At 49.3% G+C, this 15,770-nt stretch overlaps 1 long non-coding RNA gene across 2 annotated transcripts in view; it reads right to left on the reverse strand.

The window, feature by feature from the left end:
• The window catches only part of LOC121829471 (uncharacterized), a 35,745-nt gene extending 23,480 nt beyond the window's left edge, over positions 1–12,265 (reverse strand). For both annotated transcript variants that reach the window (XR_013051389.1, XR_013051391.1), the window contains exons 1-2: positions 12,022–12,265; positions 3,751–3,876 (exon numbers count right to left, since the gene is read on the reverse strand). This is a non-coding gene — a long non-coding RNA (uncharacterized LOC121829471). The remainder of the gene's footprint in view (positions 1–3,750; positions 3,877–12,021) is intronic.
• Between the last annotated feature and the right edge of the window lie 3,505 nt (positions 12,266–15,770).

The raw sequence follows: 15,770 nt of genomic DNA on the forward strand, positions 1-15,770 counted from the left end.
ACATACTTACAGGTGTATAAACTAAGCCAGCCAATGGAAGTATATACCACTGGGGAGGCTGAGGCAGGAGGATCATGAGTTTGAAGCTCATCTGGGCTACATAAGACACTGTCTGAAAAGAAAAGTCTTAGAATATTTGTCTCTTTGGCAATATTAGATCAACTTTACAGACCTCATACTTAATGGAAGGGGAAACCCAATCAAAAGACACACATAGAATTACATGTTTATAGAGTCCATAAACCAACTAATCTTGGGTGACAAGAACAGTCCCCAGTGGAAGAGAAGAAGGTATTGGAGAGATTGGGGATCGTCTGGTACAGATGATATTCCAGCTACTTTTGTGGGTTATGGGTTAACAGAGCCATCCTTTGTGGCTGTTCATACAGCTGTATGCACGTGCTGGGGCTATCCTAATGCACATTATATTTAGCATTTTTAAAGTTTATTTGCTAGTGAGTAATGCAGTCACGGAGGTCCGTAACCATCTCAGGTGAGCCTCTGTGCTCACCTCTAAAGTGTATGTCATGAGACCCACTCCCAATGAGCCCTCTGAGTCACAAACGAAGTGACTTAACAAGCCCCTCCCAGAGCTGGCTGCACACAGCGCCTCCTCTGTAATCTGGTGAAGGGGTGATGCTCCTGGGCTGTTCGCTGCTAGCATTACCAGGGTTTATCTTCTTGCAATAGCAGCCGGTTCTCTTCCTGTGCTTGACTTTTTTTAAAAAATGTTTATTTATTTATTATGTATACAGAAGATGGCACCAGATCTCACTACAGATGGCTGTGAGCCACCATGTGGTTGCTGGGAATTGAACTCAGTCCTCTGGAAGAGCAGCCAGTGCTCTTAACCACTGAGCCATCTCTCCAGCCCTCTTCCTGTGCTTGAGAGCCAGCAGCAAACGTGGGGATTTTTCAAGGCCTCTTGGATCTGGGTCCCAAAGTGTGTTTACAGGCCCCTGGTCTATAAATCTACAAAAGTTCTTATCTAATATAGACTGTGAGGTGTGTGTGTGTGTGTGTGTGTGTGTGTGTGTGTGTGTGTGTGTGTGTGTGTGTGCTTGTGTGTGTGGAGGCCAGAAGTCAACCTTGGATGTCATTCCTCAGGCATTGTTCATATTGATTTGTTTGGTTGATTGGTTGCTGCTGTTTCAGATGGATTTTACTTTATGAGTATTTTGCCAGCATGTGTATAGAGGGCATCAGATCCTCTGAAACTGGAGTTACGGGTGGCTGTGAACCCTATATGGGTGCTGGAACCAAACTTGCATACTCAAAAAACTAAAACAAAAACAAGTGCTATTAACCACTGAGTCGTTCATCCAGTCCTTCTCTGTCTCTCTGGTCCCACACCTTGTTTTCTCAGACAGGGTATCTCACTACATGAAGCTCATCACATAGTTGAGGCTGGCCAGCCAGTGAATCCCAAGGAGCTTCCTTTCATAGCTCTGCCCCTCCAGTGCTGGGATTCCAGCATGCCTGGTTCTTTACATACGTTCTAGGGATCTGGGTCCCATAAGAGCAAGGCTGCGATCCTCTGTGGTAGAGCCGAGGGTGGAGGCAGCCCCTGTTAGGAGCAGCTCTTCAGAGCTCTGCTGACCCTCTGCTCCAACTGCTACTGCCTGGAAAGATGTGTTGGTGGTGGTCACCATATGGCTTTCTCTTTTTTCTGTCTCTTGCTGGGTTGGGATTGCCAGAGAGCAGAATTTGGTGACAGCTTTCAGGTTGGATTTGCCAGCAAGGACGTTTGGCTTGGTGTGGGGTTTTCCATGGTACAGCTGGCCCACAGCCTTGAATTTCTTCTGGTTTTTGGTGATCCCACTGCATTGCCCAAATGGTGTCCTGCATGGGACATCCTCCAAGTTAGGAGTTGTTTGTACACACATTGAGAACAGCGAATTCTTGGGTGCTCAGCCTTTGCAGTGACATTGGGTCATCTTAATCTCCATGCAAACACGCGCTGAGCAGCATCGATTTACAAAGCATCATTCTCCATGTCACCAGCGGTACAAGGAGACACCAAGCCTCCTGTGGCCTTCAGACAGTTACAGTCTCCGACAGATAAGACTTGCATGCATAGTTCATTTGCCTGTCTCGTTCATACCAGTCAGGCTTCTTGGAAACATGTTTTAAAAATCAACCCTGGATCGGTTATGTGAGGGGTGAGAGGGAAGCTAGAGGATCCAGCTTAGGACGTAAGAGGTTCAGGAAGGGGAAACAGCCTGGCCACCACTGGTCACTCAGCTGGGTTTGCTGAACCATCTCTACTCTCCAGACCATCACCCTCAATCCACGGCTCATGGTCTTTGCATCACTGACATTCACTGAGTAGACCATTATGAGATGCCCCAGTGGTTTCTGAGCTGAAGCAGAATGAACTCTTAGCTCTCATGAAGCTGACATCCTATGGTGTCCCCACCCCCAGGCCCTGAAAGCTTGAGTTCCTCTTGTTCTGGCTGTTTCATGGCCCAAAATGCTCTCCTTCATTCAAAAATCAAGACATTGACACTGGGCTATTAAAAAAAAAAAAAAAAAAAAAAGACAGCTTCCCCTGCAGAGTCTAGAAAATGGAGAGAGAAGGGCTGGAGAGGTGGTTCCGTGGGTAAGAGCCAAGCGTAAGTATCCAAGTCTGGACCCAAGCACCCACGTAAAAATCTGGGTGTCACAGCACACACCTGGAACCCCAGGGCTGTGGGGGGCAGAGTCAGGACTACTTGGCCTTTCTGGCTGTCATCTTAGCTCCAGGTTCATGGGGACCCTGTCTCACTGGAACGAGGTGGAGACTGGGTAAGATCAGACACTTAGCATCTTCCACTGACCCACACACTGGTGTGACAGGTACATGAACCCACACGTACAACACTACATACGCACAAATGTGGAGAGAATGAGGGGATCTCCCAGGCTTACTTCCATAAGCCTCCTTTCAGGCAGGGTGGCAATGGCTGGGGACAGGGTTAGAAGCTCAAGGAGGCAGGCACCTTCAGGGATAACCCTATGGGCAGGGCCCCTCACAGTGTCCTTTCCTTCGGATGTGGCTAAAGCTATTTGGGGAAAAGAAACCAAGTGGGCCCAGGAGTATTCACATCTGCCATCTTTTTTTTTTTTTCTTGAACCATGACTTTAAACTGATCATGCTCAGTCATGTGCATCTTAAAATGAGCATGCGCCAGAGTGAGCCTGCCCCGAAGCCCTTTTCCATCTGAATGTTTATGGGCTCTTTAGATAAAAGCCACCCCTCCCTCACTCCTTTGTTCCTCCTGTGCTCTTCTTACTTTCCTCTGGTATTAAACCTCTCCTCTCTCTCTTAGCTTTTGCCCATTCAATCCACTGTGTTTAGTCACAGCACGGAGTATCCATGTGTCCAGAATAGAAAGGTATATCTAAGGAGGAAAGTGTGCCCTGAGCATACTGTGTTAGAAGATCATCCCACGCTACAACTGCCAAAGAGACCTAGGAAAACACACCCATCCCTGAAGCCCTGGGAAGGGGTGTTTTACCAGTGGCTGTTTGGGGGCGTGGTTTTGGAAGAGTAGTTGGAAGGGGATACAAATGGTTGTTCACATGTTTGTCCCATTCATCCAGAAGTGGCTGGAACAAATTCTACCAGCTGCAGAGGGCAGGGTACCACCCAGTGGCTAGCCCAGCACTGAGGGAAGGCAGTAGAGGTTAGTCACCCAGAGCGGAACCCAGTGTGCCTGCAAGAAGCTAAGGCCAACCATTCCATCAGGAGAAGAGAGGGCTTATCACCTCGGTGTGTCATTCTGTTCTTCTGCAAAGATGAGAAAGTGGAGTCCACAGAGCTAAAGCAAGTGGTTCTTGATGGCTCTTCTGCTTTCCTTCCACTGCCGCGGTAAAGCCCCCACCCGAAGCAACCTGGGGAGGAAAGAGTTTATTTCAGCTTCTATCAGTCACCACTGATGAGAGCCAGGGCAAGGACTCAAGCAGGAACTGAAGCAAAAACCATGGAGAAGCACTGCTTGCTGGTTCCGTTACAGGCCCGTGCTTAGCTAGCTGTCTCAATACAGCCCAGGACTGCCTGCCTAGAGACGGTGCTGCCCACAGTGGGCTGGGCCTCCCCAGTCAATTAGACATGGCCATGGGCCAATCTGACCTAGGCAATTCCTCAGTTGAGGTTTGTCTTCTTGGATGACTCTAGGTTGTGTCAAATTCACAAGGCTGATAGGACAACGATGAGCTGGGATGAGGACAGAGGAGGAGGGCAAGAGACACGAGGAAACAGATTGGATGCAGCATTGGGCGCTGACTGTGCTACCTTGGGTGAGTCTCTTAAGTTCTCTGAGTCTATTTGATTGTCAATAAAATGAGGATGACTCTTGACAGGTAAAGGTGAATGAGGTAAAGCATATGATAGTCCTTTATAAAGCGCCTTGTCAATAAAAAGAATGAAATTTATTCTCCTTTAATAAATAGATATGACTAATGTTATCCATAAATTGTTGTGTAGATGTTCACATATAACTGCACCCCACTGTCATATTCCACTCTGGCACAAGTCCTGCTGGGCCCCCCAATATAAGCTGTGGCCAGAGAATCATCTGACCTACACTCTCCATAGGTCAACTTGGAGGTGATAAATCTTTTGTATCGACCCAGAAGAAGGCTTCAGCAACAAAGACCAATTCAGTATCTGAATAAATTACAAATTGTCCCTGTGGCAAATTCCTCAGGCTACACAAGGCATCCCAGTTCTTCAGATGGGAAGGGAAGAGCCCGGCTGGACCTGAGCCCAACTGTGTCCATCCGGCCTGGGAAAGGCGGAACACATCCCAGCTGACCACATGAAACAATCTCTATGAGACCCAGATGTCTGGTGGGCGTGGTTCTGTTTAAAAGCCTTCTGTGTCTGCTCCACAAACTCCTTCTTCCGCAGTCTATCTGACTCAGTGGCCTGAGGGAGGTGTTGTTGGTGTCTGGGTAGTCAGTACAAGAGGGCTGGATTTCTCCCAGTGTCTGGGTAGCAGTACGTGGGGGCTGGATTTCTCCCAGTGGCCATTGTCTTCCATGCCTGCTGAGTGCTGCCTGCTTAGCTAATGGTTCTTGTTTAAATTAAAGTGAGTTAAAATTAATTTTGGTTGGGGAACTCCAAAGCTCCCTCGTGAGATTAAGTGGAAACACCCTAGGGTGATATAAAATTGAGGCTGGGCATTGCTACATTGGAGTACTGTGCTAAGGAGCTGAAGGTCAGGGGTCCAGTCCCTTCATGAAAGGAACAGTTCATTTCACTCTGCCTTGTGACCTCAGAGGCCACCCTTAACCTTGGCCATCTGCCTCTGAGAAGAGCCTCCAGTCACCAACAGGACAAAGTGAGAGGGAAAGACCTGACCCATGCAAACCTATCAACCCCATTAGAAAGATGACCCAAAACATGACCCTTGATCACATGCCAGCATTTTTAATTCTGCAGGTGAAAGTTATTACATTTATGTTAGCACAAGCACATCAAAATACAGATGGGACCAATGAATCAGATGTCCTGGAATCCAGGATCGCTAAGGCCTGGGTCTTAGTTTCTGAGTTGGGCTAACTGATAGAGAGGAAGCTAAACAAGTGTGATATGTACATGATGGCCACCCTGTCAGTTTTATTCAACCTTAAGAGGGGCACAACTGGTGTGGATAACTACAACCAACAGATAATACAGGGAGGGGGCTGGAGAGACAACCTCAGCAGTTACGAGCTCCTGCTGCTCCTGCAGAGGACCAAAGTTTGGTTCCTAGCCCCCAAAATTGGAGGCTCACAAGTTCCAGGGGAATCTGATGTCCTCTTCTAGCCTCAGTGGGTACCTGCAGTTGCGCGCGCGCGCGCGCACACACACACACACACACACACACACACACACACACACTCCTCATCATCATCATCATCATCACCACAATGTGGAGAACTAGGGCTCTGAACAGTTATTATTCAAAGCCCCCATGGATTCTTCATCCTCAGAGTTTCAGATTTATCTCCCAGACAGCCCTCCTGCCTTTATATCCATGAAGGCATCATCTCATTGGAGAGGGAAGTCATCTGCATCCTTGAAATAATTTGATGTTCATACATCAGTGGGAAGACGGTGTCATCTGGTTTTCTTGGGGGGCTCACTCCCAGGCCATGCTCCAGTGGGTGGGGCTCTCTTCCTCTCACATCTCTTTCCTTGAGGACATCTATGCTTGGCCCATGACAGAGTCTACTATTGCACCGGATTGGGTCACAAGTTACTCACTCTCTGCAAAGAAAGAGTTTGGATGCCTGAGTAATCTGGGAATCCACTCACTGTTTCCAGCAAGTATTTGTTATATGTTGAACAACCTGTGTCATCCTCCTGACTAACAGCTAGCAAGCCACACAGTCTATCTTCATGTCACTACAGTCTAGCAAGTCGGTCAAAGCCTCAAGACTAGATCAGTCACAACTCACACACTATAGTGCTAACAAAACCTCAAAGCAATATGGTTTGGCAGGGTGTGGCAGTTCACACCTTCAATCCTAGCACTCAGGAGGGTGGGGCAAGATCACCGTGTGTGTAAAGCCAGCGTGGTGTATATTCAAGTTTCAGGCCAGCTAGGACTATATAGCAAGACTTTGTCCTTCTGTGTCCACACCCTTCCCAAGAATACAGTTCAGATAAGATGGGATTTTATTGTCTCTTATATACAAAGTGGAGAGTGAGCAACAGAGATGGGGTACCTTCCCTGTTCTGACTCTGAGCACGTATTCTTCATCAGTTAGCCCATGCTCGTTCACCACCATTTCCACAATCTAGCATGGAAAGGAGAAAGGTAGGTAGGACGGTCGGTCCATTTGGATAGTCTATTTGATTGGATTCAGAAACACTTAGGTATGCTTAATCCTGCGGTTCTCAGGATTGATACAAATGCTGCCCAACACATTTGTAGATGAAGACATCATGTCACCATGGTGAAGGGTCGTGCACCGTTGAGCCCTAGGGCAATAGTGAAGCCCATCTTTGGATATGTCTGTGAGAGTGCTTCCAAAGGAGACCCACCCCAAGTATGAGTAGCACCATCTCATGGGCTGGGGTCTCAGAATGAATAAAAAAGATGGCTTCCTCACCATCATGGACTGTACCCTGGAACCATGAGCCAAATAAATCGTTCCTCATTTGAATTGCATAAAGTTGGTTATTTTGGCCACAACATAAGCAAGAAAACTAGTACAATTTCTGAATTGAAACTTTCACTAACAAGGTTCAGGAAGACCTCCCCAAGATCATAGAAGCACCCAGGGGGGTGGATTCTGATCATCAAGGCTGCCTGAAGATCTCCCATCTCAGAGCTTCCTGAAAGTCCCACAGAGAGCCCCAGGGTTCAAGCATTCATGAACCATGAGTAAAATCACCGATGCTGGGGTGGGCTTTCAGTGGTACACCTGCTTTTAAAACATCCACGTTCCCGTAAGTAACCCTCCACACACTCCTGTAAGTGAGCCCAGTGAACTCATGGGTCCAACAAGTGGAGTATGGAGTAACTGTCACTTTGGTCTCTCATCAGTTCCCTATCTGGTGTGTGTGTGTGTGTGTATGTGTGTGTGTGTGTGCGTGTGTGTGTGTGTGTGTGTGTGTGTGTGTGTGTGTGTGTGTGTGTGTGGTCTCTGCAGGGAAAGTCTTGCACAACACATAGCTCCACCACCTCCATACAACACATAACCCCACCTATTGGAAGCCACGCTATTTTTCTTATGACCTGCAGAAACCTAGGAGAAGCGTTTTCCTGAGGTAGCCAGCTGCCTGGCTGTACTTGAAATCATTGTGCACGAAGGTGGGATGGTAAGGAGAACAGGGGGAGGAGGCATCTCCCGTGAGCAAGTAGCCAAAGACTCCAGCTCTCCAAATCTAGATGAGAAGGTCAAAGCTGAACAGATAGGGAGAGCTACAAATGCGCAGAGCTGGTGGAGGGGAGGGGCTGGAGGAAGGAGGAATGATGTCAGTGAAAACTGGAATGCTGGTTCTGAGGCCGATGCAGGTGTCACCCTTGGGAAGGATGAAAGGACAGGACTCAGAGGCAGATCAGACTTGATGAGCTCCTAAAGACTCGTGTTCCAAGACTGTCCAAATGCAAAGTTCTAAGAAGATCTCTGCTGCTGCCTGTTTGTGATGCCAACTCATTGCCTTGCCAACCATTCCCACAGCCATGTTGGTGCTGATGCTGATGATGGAGGTGTGGATGCTGATGCATGGGTTTCCTCACTGGAGCAGCCCTGGATTCCCTTAGCATCCTCAAACAAAGGAACCTAAAAAGTGAAATCTTTAATTGGTGCCATACTAATTAGTCAAGAGAGGAATTCCCACCAAAGAGCCCCAGGTGTTTGAAAGTGGAGGCAAGTAAGAGCCAAGCCACCCCCATGGAATGTAAGCCTGGGACTCAGCAGGACTCATCTTCTAGCTTGGCCGCAAACATGTTACAGATTCACAAAATGCTTTCACAATACCTTGCTTCAGCCCCTGTGCTGTTGTGAAGTGTGGTAGCTTCTAGAGCTATTCTCTTCATGCAGGAGAACAAGACAGGCCATGTGCTAAATGGTTGTGACAACTTGACACAAGCTGGAATCATCTGAGAAGAGGGAACCTCAACTGAGGCATTGTCTCCATCATATTGGCCTGTAGGCATGTCTGTGGGGGCATTTTCTTGATTAATAATTGATGTTGGAGGGCTCAGCCCACTGGGGTAGGGAAGACCCTCTTCCTAGGTTTCTGGAGGCCCTAGGAAATAGGATGGTTTCTGAGAGGTGGAGCTATGTGTTGTCTGAGACTTTTCCTGAGGAACACACACACACACACACACACACACACACACACACACACACACACACACGGCGGGTGGGGGGACCTACTCATCTCAGATAGGGAACTGATGATAGGCCAGTATAACCATTACACCATAGTCCACTTGTTAGACCGATGAGTTTACTGGGCTCACCAACAGGAGTGTGTGTGGAAGGTTATAGAAGCATGGATGAGTTGAAAGCAGGATCCCCTAGGCTATGGATCCTGAGCAGGCCGAGGAAGCCATGATGAGCAAGCAAGTAAGCAAAATTACTCCATGACCTCTCCAATTCCTGCCTCCAGGTTCCTGCCCTGCTTGAATTCCTGCTGACTTCCCTCCATGATGGACTGTGATGGAGATGTGTATGCCAAATAAGCCATTTCCTCCCCAAGTTCCTTTTGGTCATGGTGTTTAGTAACAAAAGCCCTAACTAAAACAGGCCATTTATCCATTTAAGCCAGGTTGTCACCCACTGCTGAGGCTGGCGCAGATGCCCTCCTCCCCAGAGATCCCACCCCCGAGTTCACCTCTGTTGCATAAAATGCAAGCCAGTTTATTTCTGGGATTTTTTTCTCCCACACCATTTGGCACACTGTGCAGTGATGTCCTGTCTTAGCCATGTCTATCACTGTGATAGAACAGCGTGGCCAGGAAACTTGATTGGACTCTTGGCTCCAGAGAGCTAGAGCCCCTGGTCATCATGGCAGGAAGCATGGCAGCGGACATTCAAGCATGGCACTGGAGAAGCAGCTGAGAGCTTACATCTGACTCACAAGCAAGAGGCAGAGAGAGAGCTAACTGGGAATGGCGTGGACTTTTGAAACCTCAAAGCCCAACTCCCCAGTGCTCCAATAAGGCCACACCTGCTAATCCTTCCCAAAGAGTTCCCCCAGCTGGGGGACGATTTCAAGCGTTCAAATGTATGAGTCTGTGGAAGCCATTCACACGGAAACCACCCCATGCTCTAATACAGGTCAACTCTCAGAAGTGTGTCCCATCCATCATCCAGAACCCTTAACAGGTAAAGCAGACAAAGTGGAAGGTGACAGTTTTCTCTCCTTGGGAGTGGGTCCCGATGGTCGTCTCCCTTGAAATATTCAGGAGCAATCCATTTTCTATGTGTGTTTCTGGTGTGCTGTTGCTATGGAGAAGGAAGCATGCCTGTACTCTGGGAACACTGATGGGGATCACTTGTGGGAAATATTCATGGCACACTCACTGGTGTGGGAACATCAATGAGGAGTATTCATGGGAAGCATTTGTGGGGGTTACTCACGGAGCACTCAAGGGGAGCACTCAAACGAAACATTTATGTGGAACAGTCATAGGGAGCAGTCACAGAGGACCACTCATGGAGAGTACATGCAGGGAGGACTCATAGGGAGTATTCACGGAGCACTCAAGGGGAGCACTTGCAGAGAGAACTTATGAAGGAGCGCAAATGGGTAGTGCACATGGGGAAAACTTTCACGGACCACCTATAGAGAGTACTCCTGGAGGAATACCTCCAGCATCCCTCACTAGCAGCACTTACTGGGAATACTCAAAGGTACCAGCATGCCTTACTGAAATCACTCTGTTACTACATGGATGCTTTGGATAGGCCTTTCCTTAAAATTCTCACCCAGAAGCCCTGGGCTCCATGGAACTAAGTCAAATCTCAACCCTGGAGTTCTCCCTGGGACATGCAATCCAGACATTACTCTGAAACTCCTCCTCCTTCCTCCTTCTGGCCCCTCCCTCTCATCTCTGGCTCTCCTGCCTTCCCTCTCCCTCTCCTCATTCCTGCATGCCCCTCCTGTCTCCTTTGCATGTTCCCATGCCTCCTCCTGAGCGCCTCTAATTTAAGAGGCCACTCTTCCGGTTTCTTTCCTGTGCGCATGCCCAGTCCCACTCCGAGGGAGGCTAGCATGGCCTCCCTCAGGGTGGCTCCCTTCTCTTCAGACACTCCTGAGTGCACTGCCCGTCTGCACTGGACCGTCTACTTGGCATATCTAGTAGAATGTGTGTGAAGGAGGTCTCTGACTTCCCTAGTCAGAACATCTCTGGGGCTGGCATTTTCCCACATGCCCCAGACATAACTCCGATGTCCAACCTCGATCTCTTGGCAAATCTTATTGGCTGTATCTGCAAAGGAGATCCAAACTTGACCCTGCTTCCACCCTGACCAGAGACAACTTCCGCTTTCCCCGGATTGTTCCCAGAGCCCTGGAATCTGTGCCCCTGCTCCCACCATATCCACTTCTCTCTCAGCTGTGTATCCAGAGGGTTGCTGCTAATGCTGGAAGCAGACCGTGTCACATCTCCATACAAGAGATGGTTGCCACCTCCATTTGAGGAAGACCAAGGGCTCAAGATGGCCTTTGTCACTGTCCTATTGCTGTGAAGAGACGCCATGACCAAGGCAACACTTACAAAGGAGAGCATTTGATTGGGGGCTAGCTTACAGTTTCAGAGGCTTAGTCCATTGTCATCATGCCAGGAAATATGGCAGCAGGGAGCTGGAGAAGCAGCTAAGAGCTACATCCTTATCCAGAGGCAGAGAGAGAGAGAGAGAGAGAGAGAGAGAGAGAGAGAGAGAGAGAGAGAGAGAGAGAGAGAGAAACAGACAGACAGACAGACAGAGACTGGGTCTTGCATGGACTTTTGAAACCTGAAAAGCCCACTCACCTCAGTGACACACTTTTTTCCAACAAGGCCACACCTCCTAATCCTTCTCAAAGAGTGCCACTCCCTGATGAGTAAATATTCCAATATATGAGCCATTCTTATTTAAACCACCACAGCCTCCAAGGCCTTGGTGACATCCCATGCCTTTCCCCTCTGCCTTCTTCTCATACCCTGGGTTCTCTCCATTACCAGCAGCTGGCCTGGCCTGGGGCCTTTTACCAGAAGTCTGCTAGACTGGCTCTCGTTCACCTTCAACTTTGGGTCAACCATCTTGTTTGCAGTTCTTGCCTCTCTCACCCAGAGGAGATGCTCTAAGACAGCAGCCATGCTTGCCAAGCACGGGTGTCCCCTCCCTGCTTTCTGTCTGCTGTGATGGAAATAGATGTCCCCTGCCACATGCTCTCACCCTCCTGATGTGAGCTGCTCAACCATACCTTCTCCCTGCACTGGACCTGTCTTCCAATAGTCTTCCACCCACAGCCTCCATATGCACTGGTTCACAATGCTTCCCATCCTTTGGGTCCCATCTTACTTCCCTCAGAGGCTCTTTTATCACCAGCTCAGCATGTTTGTGAAACACACGTGTGGTCCTCCCTGCATGCCTCAGAGCACATAACAGTGCGGCAGACTGCAATGTCCCCTCCAAAAGATAGGTTAGTCGCCTGATTCCGGTGCCTCGAGCTCACCCTTCTGGATGAGGATGGACCTTCTACCCAATGCGTGATAACAGAGGCTGAGATGGGAGGGAGGGGACAGAAGGTCAAGGATTGCCAAGGCCCCGGGTGGAGGCAGGAAAGAGGCTCCTCTAGAACTTTAGGAAGGGGCGTGGTCCTGTGACAGACAAGATTCCCAGGCTCCAGAAATGTAGAGAATAAATATGTATTGTGATGTCATCCAGTTTGTGACCATTTGCTGCTGCACTAGGTCTGGAAAACCACATGCAGCTTGCGAGAGAGGCTTGCCCTCCCTGGGCTTCGGGGCCTCCTTAAAGACCCCAGTAAAGCTATGCAGAGCCCTCTGCCCCCCAGGACACACCTTTGCACGGTTGCAACCATTGAGCTGCAGGGGAAGACCTTGCCACCTTCCCTTCAGCTTAGACCACTGCCTCCATCCAGCTCAGAGTCCCCACTATAAGACTGGTTTTTCCTTGTTTCTTGGAAAGCACCTTCAGGACTCATTCAAAAAACAAACAAACAAACAAACTGTGAGTTCTGTGCAGGGCCTATTTAAAGCAAATCACCAGCTCCAGTCCCAACAACAAGCTGCTTGGGTCTTAGCAGACAAGAGTAGAGCTCTGTGTAGACACAGGCTGCCGGCTGGGGAGGTCCCCCAGCACCTGGTCAGCGTGTTCCTCTTGCTCACTGGGTGGCTGCCTCCCCATCACATGGCCCCACATGGGAACAGAACTGCACAGTGTCGGGCTGGGGTGCCTGAGCAGCTTTGATGTAAGATTTAGTGCTTTGGCAAGCAGGCAGGCTCCGTTGGAACTCATGGTGACTTTTACCCAGAATCCCCAACCACTGGTTCTAGCTGGGCTGAGGTGTCTGTGGAGCTCTCCGGGACCCCTCAGGGCACTGGGCACAGAGAGTTCCTGGATAACCGAAGTCTGGGAATAGAGCAGAAGGCTGTACCTGGCTAGGGCTCAGCAGAACCAAGTGCTTCTTTTAGTCCATCATTGGAACATTGTCTTCAGTGGGCTGCGGAAGCGAAAGGACCGATAGCCCGATACTTCCTTCACTCCTCAGCTCTCTCTCCTCTCCCTCCCCTCCTCTCCCCCTTGCTTTCTTTTCCCTTCCTTTTTTTTTTCTTTCCTTCCAGACAAGATCTTGCTATGTAGCCCAGGATAGCCTTGAACTCACTTGGTACCCTCAGCTGGCCTCAAAGTCAAAATTCCCCTGCCTCAGCCCAAGTCCTGGGATTACAGATGCGTACTACCTTGTCTAGCTCACTCATTGTGTATACTGTTGAGCCCATCTTTCTTGAAGATTTATCAAACTAGGGGGGAAAGGATGGATGAATAAAAACAAATTGACCAGGTAGATGAGCAAATAAAGCAGCTGTTTAAGGAAACCCTAGAGTTGAGACAGACAAAGGGCCCTTCTGAAAAAGCTGCACTCAAGCTGCGGAGTTCAAGGAGACGAAGGTGCAAAGGTCCTGAGGCAGGACAGAGTTCTGCCAGTGTGCAGAGATGCAGTGAATGGAGACACACAGTGAGAGGGGAGGGGCTGGGGAAGTGGGCGGGGCCAGACCAGGCTGTGCTCTGCTCCACATTTGGGTTTTACGTACATACAACAGGACACTACAAAGGGGGTTCAGTGGAGAGTGGGGTATATGGACATGATGACTCTTTGCCATCCTTTTCTCTTCTTCTGCATCCCATCTTCTGTCTTCCTCCCCCCTCCCCCTCCATCTCTTCTTCTCTTCCTCCTCCTTTTGCGGGTGTGTGCACGTGTGTGTGTGTGGGGGGGATTGTACCTGTGCACCCATGTGTAGAGTCCAGAATGGGGTATGTGCATGTTGGGGGGCACTGTACCTGTGCGTGTAGAGTCCAGAGTGGGCTTCAGGTGTCTTCTCAATCTCTTTCCACCTTAATCTCTGGCACTGTTTCTCACTGGACCTGAAGTTCACCATTCCAGCTAGACAAATGAGCCAGCAAGACCCCAGGATCTGTCTGTCTGTCCTCCCAACTCAGCATTGTGGTTATGGACACACACCATAATACCCAACTTCTGTGTGGATACTGGGAATTAGTCCTCATACTTTCAAAGCCATCACCTTACCCATCAATCCATCTCCCCAACTCCTCCATCCCTCCATCTCTCCTTTCCTCCTCCAACTTCCCTTTCCTCACTTCCTTCTCTTCTCCCTTCCTCTCTTCTTTCTCCTTTTCACACAATCCCCTACCCACACAGCTTGGTGGAGAGTTGGCTACAGGTTGGGAGTGAGGTCTCCTTTTCACATGATAGGGCCACCCCTTCGTCTTGTGATGACCAGGGGACAGTCCCCAATGGCTGGGGTCCCCACAGGTGGACAGCAGGCTGTAAGCCAGCTCTCAGGGCAGTGTGTACATGGTAGTAGCGGTGGTGGGGAATCAAGCCATGACTGTAGCACCTACAGTTTCTGGCGGCTTGGTATTTTTTGGTGTTTGTTTGTTTTGTTTATTTGGGTTTTGTTTTTTGAGACAGGGTTTCTCTGTGTGGTTTGGTCCCTGTCCTGGATCTCACTCTGTAGACCAGGCTGGCCTCGAACTCATAGAGATTTGCCTGACTCTGCTCCCAAGTGCTGGGATTAAAGGCGTGCACCACCACTGCCCGGCTTGCACCTAGAGTTTCTGTACCATAAACTCTCCCATCATGGCCACTTTCTAAGCTAGCAACCATTCACAGGCTTTGAAGTTGTGGTTGGTTAATGAGTCAGCTGTGAGACAAGGTTTCAAGAGGCTGAACCATCTCTCTAGTTCAGCACCTAGTTCAAAGCAGAGACTCCCTTCTGGAAACATCGTGAAGGATCTCCGTGATTCATCACATGCTGAAGTATCTGGATGTTAACCTCAAAGCTGAGTCTCCTACACAAGCAGCTTCTCTGCTGACCAGGGAGGCCAGCCTGTCACAGCATTTCTGTGAGGGGACTGGGGAGTGAGGGAACTGGAAGTGTCTCTCTGGCTCTGCTGCTAATGAGCCCAGTGACCTCAGGCAGTTACCTAATGTCCCTGGGTCTCCCATCTCCCTATCTTCAAGATGAGGAATGGATGACCTGACCTCCACTCCTCGGGAACCAGCTGGTTAGTAGGCTGCAGACTGGGCGCATCACCATGGTTCCTGGACTGGCTTCAGGCTGGGCACTGGTGCAGGGAAGTTGGTCGCTGTGACAGAGATGTATTTCTGCTAAGCTGGAGCCGTTCGTCACTTGGCTTTTCTCCAAAGGCTATGACTCAGCTGAAAGTCATGGGAACAGAGTAAAGGTGGACAGGGACAGTTCCAGGAAAGCTGTGAGAATCAGTGGTGGGTGGACATGGGTAATTCAGACCGCCCCCCAAAATCAAGATGGCTGCCAGAGCTGTGTCAATACCTCAGTTTACCACCACACGGAAGGCTCTTTTTGGATTCCTCTGGTCAATAAAACTGTGTTCAGTGACTGTGGAGTCTGGAGAACTTCCTTGAGTGTCCCCTAGTGCCCCTCCTATGGGAAGGTCCCCACACAGTTCTGTGACTTTGTGGAAGTTTGGTATGTCGACTACTTGAGACCATGTAGCCTGAGAGGTCAAGAAGGGAGTCTTTACCCAAGACGCTAAACCTATCCTTGCAG

Source organism: Peromyscus maniculatus, chromosome 5 (assembly GCF_049852395.1).
Source record: "Peromyscus maniculatus bairdii isolate BWxNUB_F1_BW_parent chromosome 5, HU_Pman_BW_mat_3.1, whole genome shotgun sequence".
Classification (NCBI taxonomy): Eukaryota; Metazoa; Chordata; class Mammalia; order Rodentia; family Cricetidae; genus Peromyscus; species Peromyscus maniculatus.